The 15,377-nt window shown below is 31.7% G+C and overlaps 1 long non-coding RNA gene and 1 pseudogene across 1 annotated transcript; one reads left to right on the top strand and one right to left on the bottom strand.

The window, feature by feature from the left end:
* Nucleotides 1–4,175: 4,175 nt before the first annotated feature.
* Nucleotides 4,176–9,858, bottom strand: LOC146913669 (uncharacterized; annotated as a pseudogene).
* LOC146913670 (uncharacterized) lies at nt 6,827–9,008 on the top strand. Its single transcript, XR_015013763.1, has 2 exons — nt 6,827–7,615; nt 8,701–9,008. It is a non-coding gene; the product is annotated as an uncharacterized LOC146913670 (long non-coding RNA).
* Nucleotides 9,859–15,377: the final 5,519 nt, after the last annotated feature.

Below are 15,377 nucleotides of genomic sequence, written 5' to 3'. Positions count from 1 at the left end.
GTGGCAGATTTATGTCGTTTGTTCATTCCTTGATCTAGACTGCGACTGAAGTTTCAAGACCACTACCACTTTGTGGATTTGGTTTGTAATTGGTTGTTTTGACTCGAAAGGGCGTTTATGGTCTTCTGATACTTTGAAGATAGTTGTTGGAACTTGGGTCGTTTCTGTGTTGGCAGATGATCGTTGGATTGTCGCGCCCCTACGTGGGTTCGCTGGATTGTACGTGGTAATTGTTGTTTAGGACTGCTCTCTTTTATTACCATTTTTATACTGAATTGTTGGGTTTTGCTTTTGTGGTTTACTGGGTCAGGTCATTGGACCCCAACCCAAGTCTTGTATTTCCTTCTCTTGATAAAAACTTGTCCCGTATTTTTTTTCCAATTATCAATGACAACCATATAGTTTTATTGAAAAATAATAGTTTCTTGTTTATTTCAAAGATATCTATTATTATTGAAAAATGCTTTCCCTCAATTTTTTTTTTAATATTTATCGGTGATGATATTTATCTCGTATTTTTTAGTTTTTTATTTTGACAAAAAAACTTCATATGCAAGAAGAAATGTAGTCATTTGAGATTGTAATTTTTCAATCAATGCAAAATATATCTTATAAATAAAAAAAATCAATTTTTACAGATTTAATAAACTATAATTCTAGTTTTTCAATTTTGAAATTATGTCATTTTATATAATTATTTATTCAGATTATTTTTCAAAATTTTGTTGTTGAAGGTTTTTATTTGATTGTTGGTTATACTTTGCTACTTTAGTATGTCATAAATGATGTCATTAAAAAAAAGTTTGTCTTAAATGGTGTAATTGGACTATGACTTTTATGATTCAACCTTACATTGCCACATGTAACTTTTCTTTTAAATTTAATTTTGATATGTCATGTGTATTGTTCATTTTAAACATTCTCAAATGTATGTATAGAGGATGTCATAAATGGTGTCATTAAAAAAAAAGTTTGTCTTAAATGGTGTAATTGGGCTATGACTTTTATGATTCAACCTTACATTGCCACATGTACCTTTTCTTTTAAATTTAATTTTGATATGCCATGTGTATTGTTCATTTTAAACATTGTTCATTTTTGACATTCAATAGTTCTTAGAAACACAAGTAAAATACTAAAATACCCCCAACGGTAGTTAACTACAACTGGTTTATAACTAGAATACCGGCAGCAGTTAACTGCAACTGGGTTTTTTTTTGGTCATTTACTTATGTTTCTAAGACACATTGAATGTTAGAACAACAGTTGTCTGCTATTATTTAATACCTTATATATTGATGCCCAAAAAGAAAGTCCTATAAATTCTTGGGAAATGTTAACTTGTGCCCTTAGGGCATAAGTTAAGAAGGCAAATGTAGAAAGTTTTTCTTGCAACTTGTGTGTTCAATGTCTTAAAAGTTGCAAAAGTTATACTTTCAATATAAAATTTATTTTTATTTTCCCTTTTAAGCTTCTTAACTTGTGCCCTAAGGGCACAAGTTAACGTGACCCTAAATTCTTTTATCAGCCTATCAGGTCAGAAACACAACACAAGCACTAAAGACCCACTTATATCTTTCATCCAATTACCTATGTTTCTTCTTACTAGCAAATCTCTAAAGAATGCCGTACCTTATTTTGTCTCATTAGCACATGACCATCAATGATAATAATATAATAAAATAGTAATAACAACGTTTTTGACTCAATAAATTAATAACGACAATTTATTTAAAATGATTCCAAATTAAATACTAAAATAATAATAATAATAGACTAAAAACTTAATTAAAAAGACTCTAAAAATAGTGCATGACTAACTGTCATCAGCTCTTTTATCGGCCAAAATAAGTTAAAATTGAAATGATAAGGGAAATGGAAAATAATGACTTATTCACAAGATTGAAGCTGAAAAATGAATAAATTAGAAGAGTAGAGTTGCTGGTTGGTATTTGCCTCTATTTGACCAAGATAACCTATTATTGTTTGAAGTGGAAGCACTTTTTCTTCATCAAAAAATTGACTCAATTTCTATTCATATCTTTGAAATTTGTTTCGGATGGAACCGTTATAGATTTCTTTTGCTAGCAAAAAGCTACTACAAACAACCATGGAGTTTTCAGACATGGGAGGGATCTTACGGTTACAAGTACAATGGTTTTTAATTTAAAGATTTAAGTAAGTTTCCAAAAATATACAAACCATGTGATACTACTCACTAATTCTTCATTCTCGGTATAAATGGCACCAGTTCTAAAAACATGTTTTTTCTAAAATTAAAAAGCAAACAAGGTCTAAGTACTCACTAACTCTTCATTCTCTATATAACTTGGGTGAGTGATTCTAAATGAAATTCCCAGCTCCAAAGCAATGACTCCGTACATAAACATAGCAAATTTGAAAAAAAAAAGTAATGATATTTGAATAATCATTTGAAACAACCTTTATAAAAACTTTTTTTTTCTATTTTTATTGGTTAAAAAATAATAGAGTGAAAAAGGAAGAGAGAGCATAAAACTACCTATTTTTATTGTCATGCCGCTGCTCTGGTTCTATGATTTCACTTAGTTTTGATCTCTTCCTCAATTTTTGGACTCTAAAATGGTAACTATGTGACATATCATATGATGATCTAGGATCATCAGGATGAATTAAATATTTACATGTTATTGATTAAATTACAAAATGAACAAATCACAATTTATGCTATGTCATTTATAACACACCAAATCACCACTTAATTTGAGTCAAAATAAGAGTAAAAAAATTTGAACATGTGAAAATAGGGGAACTGATTTTGTGAACATGTGAAAATAAAGTACCAGAATTGTAATTGAGCCAAAAAATTTGAAATAGTTGCAATGAACCTGAATCAAAAACTAATGAAGCAAAACTCTAGTAATAGTTACAAGAACGTTAGTATGCAAAGGACCGAGTTCGCACTCCAAATTCCTCCCCTTCTTCACACTAAATATGTGAGTCTATAAAAAAAAATAAAAGAATTCATCACTCTCTTGACCATCTTTTCTCTTTATTTTGTAGTGAGTGTGTTTGGGGATGGTAAAATCAATACTTCAAGGTTAAAGTCAGCTTGTATTTAACACGATGATCCAGCATGATATTATTGATTTGGTGAAGTGAAAGTTAAAGTTAAATACTTCAATAATCAAGTCATGTACAATGGTTAAGTAGTGATTAACTATGGCATCCAAAACCTGTCGAATGACGATCGAAATGAATTTGCAAATACAACGCAAAGCAAAATAGTATTAAAAATTCAGTGGCTGCAGCAACAGAGGAACAATTTACACAGAATAATCCAAATCTCCCAAACAGGGTAATTCACTTGAGAGGAATGAATGACCTATCATCTTAGGTTTGATTTCAACCTGGTTAAAGGTCTTCCCATTATACGCTCCAATAATGCTCCTAATCAAGTGAGCTGAGGTACAATGATCGATCATGTTACGAAAATGGGTCCTAACAGGTTCAGCAACCTTCCCACCATTAAGTATTGTTATCACATGAAACAAAGCTGATGCAACAGTTTTGCAAAAATACTCCAAGCATGAAGCTAATAAAGTTATTTGAAGTGCAAAGTTAGGTTCATGTTATGATTCCAACTACAAGTTCAATAGATGGATGCCTCACAGAATGATCCAAATATTACAAACAAACATTAAAGTGAGTATGGACATGAGCCAGGGTTTAATAAGGATACAACCACCGGCAAATTCCCAAACCCAGCAAAATCTTCAATGTTAACTCGTTAAGAGAAGAATACAAAACATAATAAACTCGAACAATCCAAAGCATGATGATGCGAACACTACCTAATTAAGTCATTTGCAGATATTATCATAAAAGTGCAGCTCATGGATCTCTATCAGATAAAAACAAAAATGACCCATTTCTGAAAACAATGAATGGTTACAAATCAAGTTGAGAGAAATATAAGCAATAATCAAAAACAAAAAATAAATGTTATTTTGCCTCTGTAAGTTATCTTAAAATCCTATTTTCCTTTTTTTTTTTTATCAGTGTGAGGATCAAGTCTTAACATGACATTTGCACCAAATGTTAAACTTAAGAATCAGATAGATAATCTTGACATAAGAGATAGGATCAAGTGTTAAATGCAGAACACAATAAAAAAATGAGTAACTACTAACTAATCAGAGATCAATAATTAAGCAACAAATTCACAATAAAAAATAAAGTTATGAATAAGCAACAAACAATAGCAAAGTTAACAAGCCAAACAAACTGGGTAAGTAGGATCATTTCTCAGGAATGAATCAATTCACACCATTTGAAAATTTCTCTCCAGAATCCTTTGAGACCGAATAAGCAGGAACATCGGCAGAAGTCATTGTATATCTAACAGACCCATCAGTAAAAGTATCTCCAGATTTAAGATGAGCATCAAACACAAAAACAATTTCTCCAGCATGAGCTTCATCAAGATCCTCAATCAGATCGTCATGTCTCTTACCCAAACGAGGAATCAGAATCTTCTCACCAGTGTTAACATTTGTAATAAAATCACCCTTCTTAATAACACCCTGATAGATTCTTAGATAAGTTAATTTTAAATACGTCCAATGCCAATTTGCGAAAGCCTTTGCAACAAATGGTGCATCAATACTTCCAGACAATTCAACTTTCTCGCCCTTCCTATTTTGATCAAGAGCATAATTACTAACATCGATTGGACTTGGCAAATACCTAATTACACTCTCCTTAAATACCTCTAACCCTTCATATCTCTCATCACTGATGATAATTGGCACAAATTTCATTGATATAGTTGCCCTACGAATTGCATCATCGAGATAAGACTCTGGAATTTGGCTGCCACCACGAAGAGCTTCTGAAAGTTTATCATCAACCTCTGATACAATTTCAATGAGTTCACGTCTTTTTTTCAACACAAAGGCTTGCATATCTTTGGCTACTTCTTCTACTTCTACATCGTCGTAATCAGGTGTTTGAGAGCGAAAAAAGTAGCCTTTTAACTTGTTGGCAACACGATAAAAAAATCCAGATCTGGAAGACTTTTTAGAGGGAAAATAGGAGGCCTTTAACTTGACGAGATCAACAAATCCAATATAACAATCGTCAATGCTTCGTATTGGAACTTGAATTGCAGCACAACGATGATTAAGCTTAGATTTTACTTCATCTACAACGTTCCATGGATCTGCTCCTTCCTGATCAAGATCGTCGATAAATATAAGCCTCGGAAGTTGAAATCTTGTCATTTGTTGATCTATCATAATGGATTCGGTTTTAACACCATCTTGACAAGAGAGAACAAGAATTGCACTGTCAAAAATACGCGAAGCTAATTGAACATCAACATGATCAGAAGATATTTTCTCAAAAAAAGTATCACCACAAGATATGTCAAATAGGGTTATGTTTTTATAGGAAGTGACATATGTTTGGGTATGGCTGTTTATATCTCGTCCTAATTGTAACCTAAACGTGTGTCGTTTACGTCCGGACATCATTAACTTCTCAATACTATTTCCGTCTGTCTGCATCGTCTCGTAGTTGTATCCATAAATCCAGACGTGGCGCAGATGCTCCACTGACTTGTTGGAGAAGTGACGGAGGTGGAGAGGGAGAACGAAGGAAGGTGGAGAAGGAGAGGAGGCAGAGGAGCATACGGTGGAGTAGAGAAGGCGGGGTATGGAGGACCCATCAGTAGGAACATCTGCAGAAGTCATTGTATATCTAACAGACCCATCAGTAAAAGTATCTCCAGATTTAAGAAGAGCATCGAACAACATAACAATTTCTCCAGCATGAGCTTCATCAACATACTCAATCTCATCATCATGTCTCTTACACAAGGAAAGAATCTGAATCTTATCACCAGTGTTAACATTTGTAATAAAATCACCCTCCTTAATAACACCCTGATAGATTCTTAGATAAGTTAATAAGTTACTATTGTTATGCTTATTTGTGAAAGCCTTTGCAACAAATGGGGCATCAATATTTCCAGACAATTCAATTTTCTCACCATTCTTATTTAGATCAAGAGCATAATTACTAACATCGATTGGACTTGGCAAATACCTAATTACACCCTCCCTAAGTAGTTCTAACCCCTCGTATCTCTCGTCACTGAAAGTACCCATGAAAATTGGTACAAATTTCCGTGCTATGGTTGCCCTACGAATTGCATCATCGAGAACAGACTCTGAAATTTGGCTGCCACCATGAAAATCTTCAGAAAGTTTATCATCAACCTCTGATACTGTGACACCCTATTTTTTTATGCATTATTTAGTGTGTTTTTGCGGTATTTTATTCTGAATTAACTGATAATTAAATTCTTTTCTAGAAAGTGAATTTAGGAAAACTAATGTTATATATTAGAACTATAATATTATAACAGGCTATGTTAAAAATTTCGGCTTAAAATTCTACCGGATTTCGGACAGCGATTTGCTCGACTGTATAAATTTTATTACCGAAATAAATAAATAAATATATTTTTGAAACCAGAAAAATATATATGATAGGATTATATGATTAATTATATTATTTATGAATTTTTTTAAAAACAGAATTGGATAAGAATATACAGTTTACTGATAAGAATTGCTAGCATTAGCTTATCCATTGGCGTGGCAGATACATGAAGGTTACTTGAGTATATCTCTTACAGTGATTAAACTAAGGACGTGTTGCTTTGTTCACCATAATAGACTACACTTATTTACTTATAAATAGGCAATTGGTACTCCTTATTAAATCACAAAACCTGCACATACCATATAGCAGAACAAAAAAACTAAGGTAAACTCTTAGTTCTCTCTACTCTTTTTAACTACTTTGTTTAATATTCCAAAAACAAACTAGTTCTTTTATTCCTTTGTTTTGTTTATATTATTTTAGTCCAAAATGTTTCTTCCTGTAACTTAGCTAACCACTAAAATAATTTGGCCTTTCAATAAACTTTTGTTGAAATTAATGTTATGCCTTAGAGAACCAAAACTATAAATCTCACTAGATCTTCACAAATTAACAAAAATAATGAGTTATGTTTAACTTAGCCATATTTTTAGTGATGGAGCTAATTAAAATGGAATAGTCATTTTCTTTAAAGATTAGTAACATGAATTTATTTATTAAATTCTTACTACACATTTAGGAGTTTAAACACTTGACTATATTAATTATGTAAATTTAATTAAGTTGTATCTATTGATATATATAAATAAAATGGTAGGTATTAGAATTTATTTTTAAAGTTTTATTAACTCATAATTATTTATGGAAGTTTTGGTTAAAATTAGTAGAAATTCATTATGTTTAAATTTCTAAAGTTATTCTTTTAGAATAAGAAAGAAAGAATAAACTGATATCACCACTTGTATTAACTAGTTCATTGTAGCTATTGGAAAAATTGTCTTTAGAATTTTTTTCAATGTTCATGCTGTTACGTTCCAAATATATAGTTAACTCTACAATTCTTAAATATTTAGCATTTAATAATTAGTGTTTATTACAATGATAGCTAGTTAAGAGATAGTTATTATGATGAGTAATTAGGTGATTGAAGAAGGTGATTACTCAAGATTTGAAAAGCTCAAAGGTAAGGGGATATACTTTAGAGAACGCCCAAGATATATATGTATATTATCACATGAGATTAAGAAAATTTGTGTATTTAATTGTAGTATTAATCTGTTTTAAATATATATTATTAATGAGCAAATTTGATTATTTATATTATTTATTGAAACGGACAGTAAGTAGAAAGAAGAAATTCTAGAAAACATTCTAAATATTATGCATACATATATATATGATAAGTAATCAGTTAAACGTGGTATTGTAAGTATATATAATATATTTTTCTTAATTTATTTATCTTATAACTAACTCACAGTTATTATTATTAATTTTATTTGAAGAAATTTCTCTTAAGGTACATTTATGATTTTTGACAATTAAATTGTTAAGTTGATTGTTGATGAAAACAGTTGTGTTGAAGATTTACAAAAATAATAATTTTTGTAAAGAGTAATACAGGTTGTTTCTTATAATACGATAACGTATATAAGACTGAGGATAGGTTCAGTTGGGTCGACTACAGACCTTCTGGGGATCACAGGCGTTTTGAACTCCTACCAATAGTTAGTGATAGCTTCTCTAACTGGAGGAAATCATAATACCAGACGCAGTGATACCTGACTGTGCAGGACTATCTATAATAAGGTGCAGCGATCGGGCCAGAATGGTTGGAGTAGAGATTATATATCTACTCATTGCAAACAATCATGTTATGGCAGTTGAGACGGCCTTACACTCATAATAGAGGTCTCCATGGAGTAGGTTTAACCAAGATGCTGCTAACAAGTCAAAACTATAAACTTTGTATTGATTATGATAAAGTGTTAAGTGATCTTTGTTTTTGACTAACTTTGATGTGCGTGATTGCCATAAATTTTTGTGTTCTCAATTGATTTATATTTTCTTGTGATTATTTAATTTCTATGTGGTTATTTAAATTTTTGTAGGATTTAAAAGTGAAAGAAATTACATGTATAATTTTGTTATATATTTCTTTATTTGAAAAACATTATATGTAACTATAAAATATTATATATCATCATGTAATATTATTAAGCATTTAGTTAACCTTGTGTGCGAGTATTTCACCCTTACAATTTGCAGATAATGTCGGGGAAGTCATTGAGTCACTCGGGGAACCGAAGGATTGAGTGTCTGGAGGAAATAGGAGATGCAGTTTGGGAATTGGATATGGTGTCCCAAACACTGATATGCACAGGAATAAGTAGGACAACCATAGGAATCGAAAAACTAGTTATCTCTCATTATGTTTAATTAGTTTGACTTAAATATGACGTACTTTAACTTGCAGGTGTTTGTAAAATATCTAACTAACCCTGACAAGCCTGAGTATGTAAGCCTAAGGGCAAGATAATTAACGTCGTGTAGAATATATTGATGCATATTTTATATCCTTGTGTTTTATTTATTTTTATGTTTTACGATCAAGAGCTAAGACTTTTATTTAAAAAAAAAAATGCAAGAAAGATATTTATTTAAATTAAATTTTTAGTAACCAAATTAATTTACTAGTAAAAGTAAGTTTTATGAACTTAATTCGCGTTAGACACTTAAGTATTAAGACGTAACACCATTTTCTAACGTTATGGAAAATGGGGCGTTACAGATACAATTTCAATGAGTTCACGTCTTTTTTTCAACACAAAGGCTTGCATATCTTTGGCTACTTCTTCTACTTCTACATCGTCGTAATCAGGTGTTTGAGAGCGAAAAAAGTAGCCCTTTAACTTGTTGGCAACACGATCAAAAAATCCAGATCTGGAAGACTTTTTAGAGGGAAAATAGGAGGCCTTTAACTTGACGAGATCAACAAATCCAATATAACAATCATCAACGCTTCGTATTGGAACTTGAATTGCAGCACAGCGATGATTAAGCTTAGATTTTACTTGATCAAAAAAGTTCCATGGATCTGCTCCTTCCAGCTCAATATCGTCGATAAATATAAACATTGGAAATTGAAATCTTGTCATTTGTTGAAAAATGGCAATGGATTCAATTTTAACACCATAAAGACAAGAAAGAACAAGAATTGCACTGTCGAAAATATGCAAAGTTATTTCAGCATCAACAATGGAATCAACATCAAATATGGTTATATTTTTATAGGAAGTGACTTCGGTATGTTCAAATACGGTTATGTTTTTATAGGAAGTGACTTCGGGATCTCTGTTGTTACTCACGTATACAACACGTGGGTCGATGTAGTATGGATCGTAGTCATGGTAGCGTAGTCTTACTGTTTCCCAGTCTCCAACCATTGTAATGTAAGGGTCTCTGAGTCCAGAAAGCCAGACGTTGCGCAGATGCTCCTGTGATTTGTTGGAGAAGTAACGGAGGGGGGGAGGGGTGGAGAGAACGGAGGAAGATGGATAAAGAGAGGAACGTACGGTGGAGTAGAGAAGACGTGGCAAGCAGGACCGATTCATGGCGGAGGCAAGGACAAGGAGGGGTTTGATGGAAGCTGCGGTGTGGTAAGTTCCGTTTTTGAAGAGACCTAACCTAACGGGAAAAACAAACCTAACCTAACAAACATTATAAGAGGTTTTATTTATGTTTAGGTTTCGTGGGGAATAATTTTGTTTTTTTGCCAAAATAAATTAATTAATTTTTTTTATGCATGTAACCTACAAGGAATACTTAGTTGGGCACAACCTCAAATCAAAGAGAAATTCTAATATGGTCACAGGATCAAAGAAAAAGTGTTTGGTCACACACACATAAAGAAATATTTTTTTAATAATAAGGAGGAAATTGATAAAAAATATGATTGAATATTTTGAGGAGAATCTTTTTATGTGTGTCCAAACATTATTGATTTGGTCTTGTGACCATGAAAGAATATCTAAAAATCAAAAGTATTTAGGTACACACATGAATCATAAAATTTAAAAAGAAATAATTTAGTCACATCATTTCATATCATTTCTCTTTTAAATTTTATCAATCATGTATATGTGTCCAAATAAATTTTTATTTGGGGTTGTGTCTATGCAAGACTTACTATCTAACCTAACCTACATGTAAATAAAGATAAAAAAAAAATTATTACATTTATATATTTATTTATTTTGAAAGAATGTTACAATTATTATTGATGACTGGAGTTGATATGTCCTTGATTAATTGACTACTGGAGTGTATCATATGCAGTTGCAGACTTCATGCATTGATGAAAAGTTGTGATGCATCGAATACCATGCTCACATCATATATAAGCCCTTTGTATGATCCAATGATCGTTCGACCATTAAATCATAGAATGATTGTATAAATATTATTTTTTATGCAATATTACTCTTTATTTTCCACCATGGCACTAGTGAGAAGGTTGAAGTGGTAGTGTATTTGGGGATGGTAAAACCAATGGTGAGAGAGATACATATTTTTTTTTAGAATCTTATTTTTGGTGTGGACCGTGGAGGGATTATTTGTGGGTTAAGATTTTTGCTTGCCCATCTTTTATTTTAGAATCTTATTATCTTGTCTTGCTGTTGCAGTTTGAAATCCTTGTTACTGAAATTCTTAATATTTAGCGACTGAGATTAATTATGCGAAAGTTTTGATTTCTCATTTAAAAATTGTGAATTGCATAAGCTATGCTTTTAGAATTCTTTGGTATAACTAGGTCGTGGTCAACGATGATCACAACAAATATATTGAAAAAGTCATTGTCAATTTACATAAAAAGAACAAAATATGACAACCAAAAAGAGATCCCAATTGAAATGTCATTACGATAGATAATTAGCAGCACCAACAATAATCAACGGACATTTTGAAACACTTCTTTGTACACTACATTAGAAGTTAGGTAACCCTGGACATGGCAACGTATAATTGCCCATGCGAAATGAAACATCAAGGGGAAATTGTTGTCGTTGAAAACTAAAAGGAATTCTTTTATTAGAGGGGGTTAATGATAACCTTAGGATGAAGACCTTATCCCCAATATTGCTCCCATCCCTGTAATTATCAACTGTGTTCCATTACAAAGTCCTAAAGTCTGGTCCACATTTTTCAATAGCATGACTAGAACCCCTATCTTCAATTTTAATATATGATTTGGAAGCCAAGATGAAGTGATTGTGTTAAAAAATTCAGGAGTATGCAATCACCTGGACCACCAATATTTGAATTCGCATGGGTCAATAATGAGCACAATATATTAATAATTTAGGAGTATTACTTTATATGAAAGATAGTAAATTAAAACAACGCCAAATATAATTTAATTAAAATATCATTACAACATCACACATGTAATAATAATATTAATTAAAACTTCAATATCTTTAACCCTTAGCAGGGTAAACATGGGTAAAAGTGCATAATTAGGCTTGCTGAAAAATCCAGTGATGGGTGAGTGCAACATCTTTTTTATTTTTTAACATCAAAATATTATTAAATAACCATCCCACAAAGAAGTGGGAGAAGTTAAAAGTACAGAGGGGCCAAAAAATGGCAACAGCACCAACTAACAACCAAAAACGCCTACAAAGAACCGCAAAAACAGTTCCAAAATCATGACAGAAAAAAGCAGGAACAACAGCAAATAAACACCCACAGATGACAGAAACAGAGTTGCCAAAAAACTTGCACAGCCCGGCTTCTAATACGTAGGCTGCTTGCTTCATTTAAAAGCCTAATCATGTAGAAGAAGATAATGCTCATCATGTAGAAGTTCACATTCCTATGAATTTGATTACATAGGGTAATACCTATTATGAGCATGCTTATACCGAGTTGTTCAAGTAACATGGCATTAGAGGTTAGGGTAGGTTTGTGTTATAAACAAATGGCATCTTTGAACTCATCACATTAATTAATAGAGCATTTGAGTCCCTATGAATTCGATCCTTTTCTTGAGCCCACTAAGCATATGATGGAGACGCTGTCATATGGTTAGTTACTTCTTCAACAAATAGATTTTTTCAAGAAAGCATTGAGCATATCTTTAATAAATCATCAGTGTCTTCAAAACTTTGCTATAAAGCACGTCTAGTGATTAGGTTGGATCTACAATAATCATGATCGACTACATATAATGTCAAACTTTACATACTTAGAAGTTTCTTGAGTACTTTTTTCAAACTCTGCATAGGTAATATCTATATCAACTTGTTGTAACCAATGCTAGTCTGATTATCCAACAAAATCTTCTGCCTAGACACCTATGATATCAAAAACTGACTTGACGTTCGTAAAATCAATGAAAAGTAATTATTACAATTTATTTGATAAACATATTAGTTAGTAAAGTAGTTGTTATAAGCATATAAAAAGGCACGCCATTATCATGGTGAATTGAAGATGAGAGCATGCATGGTTGTAGATAACTATAAATCATGGTTATAGATATTTATAAACCTATCCTGGCCTATAGTTGTACATGAGAGGAGATGAATATGCATTGCGAGCCATAGGTGGTTAGGAACACTTTTTATCAGTTTAAATATATGTGAGTGAAGGAGAAGTTTAAACAAATTAGAACTTTCAATTAAATATATGTGAGTGAAGGAGAAGTTTAAACAAATTAGAACTTTCAATTAACATGATAGTAACCCTAGAGATAGGTTGATCAAAATATGGCTTTCATTAATACAAAAAGAAATACACTGAAAATAAGAGAAAGGTACCATTAACCTTCAATTGATGCAGCCGTCGCAAGCAACCTGCCGCTGTGAGCACAACAAAAGTTTATCAGCAAGAGACTTTTCATTGAACACATGTCTTTCCTTGGTTGCATTGTAACCTCAGGCTCCCCAGGCTCTCTTCGACTGATACGTGACATTAGAAAACTTAGCTGCAATTTAGATTTTATATTTTGCATGTCAAACAACCAATGATAGAACTAAACAAAATGTACAACCTCAAATGTACCAAGTAAAAATGTTTCAGAGCAAACTCCACACATGATATTATCAAATAAAAGGACTGGATTACTTTGGAGTTCAAAGAAGTGGTACAATGATTGATGCAATTAAAAAAAAAAGAAGCATAAGGTTGACTTTTTAAATACAATACTCCATAAAATTGTAATCTCAAACCTGTGATGCCTCAAGCTAAAATCGGCCTAGACCAGAAATACTCCTTATTAGATCTATCTCTTTAAAAGACATCTTCATTGAAAAAAAAAGTTGCCATTAACGATAAACACATCAAGTTAGCATAGATACAATAGATTGTAGAGGAAATCTGTTAGCTGAACTTGTTGGTTAATCTTGAGGAACCAAAAATTTGAATGACAAATACACCTAACATAAACCAAATGTTGATCAAGGCTATAACTATAAGTAACTTACAATGGAAAGCAAACCTATGAATATGATTATATTGAGAAACTACAACTTTGAATCTAAATAAAGATACCGTGTATAACTAAGATAATATTATGATTACATTTGGTTAATTCACTCTTTAGGTAGTTTACTTTTTCCAGGGAAACTTGCATAACCAAGGCAAATTTGACAGTTAATTTTGAGATTATTTAGGAGATCTGGCTCATATTTTGCAATATAACAACTAACTTATATTTTACATATAGCCTTGACAGTAAATTATGAGATTTTTAAGCATCAATTGTTGCTTTTTTGAGGTATAGTTGCATAAGTAACTGGAGTTGGCAAGAAAAGCTCATGATTACTTAGGAGAAGTTGTTACAGATCTATGCACTATAATTATTGTCTTATGTGTTACCATGTTTTATTGAGCAGTTCAATTCATTCAAATTGGCCATCCTTGCACTCTACAAAGAGATAACCTTGAGTCATTCAAATTGAGCCATTGATTATAAGGGACAATTTTTACTGGTTTAATATAGTTGTCATACCATTGTTAGCAGAAATTTTGAACAATTTGAAAGGCTCAAGACGCATGTTATCAATGAAAATACAATCTTGCTATTATTAATATTCAAACACACATATACATACTATTGTTTTACATTCAAGGTATCTTTAACAAATAGTATCACAGATTGAAAAAACAAACAGATATTAGTATACTTTTCAAATTAAATATGGCTTAAAGAACCTTAAGATCACAAATTCTTCATATGAACTATATATACATTATTGTTAGATCTAAAATGTGTTCTGTTTACTTGCAGTATAAAACTTTAATTAATGGATAAATTAGTATACTTTTCATAAATCCAAGTATGATATGTAGTTGACAACTCAAAAAATTATGCTCGCCGTTTGTGGAAAATTTCATTATCCACAGATCTGTTATTAGTCCTTTTTTTCTTATTTTCAACCAAACTAATATAGTAAATCATGTTCACAGATCAACAAACTATATATAATGAATTTGATTGACTGGACTTAGAGAAACACTGTGTGCATAACAGGACTTTTTAGAGCATGACTTAATGTGCAAAGGGCAAAAATTATATAGCAATGATCCCAAGCAATTATAAGGATTACTTAATCTTCAAATAACTGGAATGCAATGCAGAAGCTTAAACCAATGACAAACTTTGGTCTTCAATTATCAAAAGTTAAAGCAATGTAAAAGCTTTCATTAGATGATGCTTTTCAATAAACACAGGAAGCGACTTTTGTTTTACAATGGATAGTACATCTCATAATTTTTTGATAACTTAATCTTCAAGTAACTGAAATGCTAAAAAGTACACAAAAGTCTGCCATGGCAGAAGCTTAAACTAAAGTCAAGCAACACAAAAAACACACTTTCAAAACAATGGGTTCAGGGAGAATACCCACCCAAGATTTCGAACAATGGTTTCTACCTAC

This window comes from Medicago sativa, chromosome 6 (genome assembly GCF_051527215.1).
Source record: "Medicago sativa cultivar Bolivia chromosome 6, Bolivia_mono, whole genome shotgun sequence".
Classification (NCBI taxonomy): Eukaryota; Viridiplantae; Streptophyta; class Magnoliopsida; order Fabales; family Fabaceae; genus Medicago; species Medicago sativa.
Note: the sequence above shows the minus strand (reverse complement) of the source record. Positions and strands in the feature narration are given on the sequence as shown.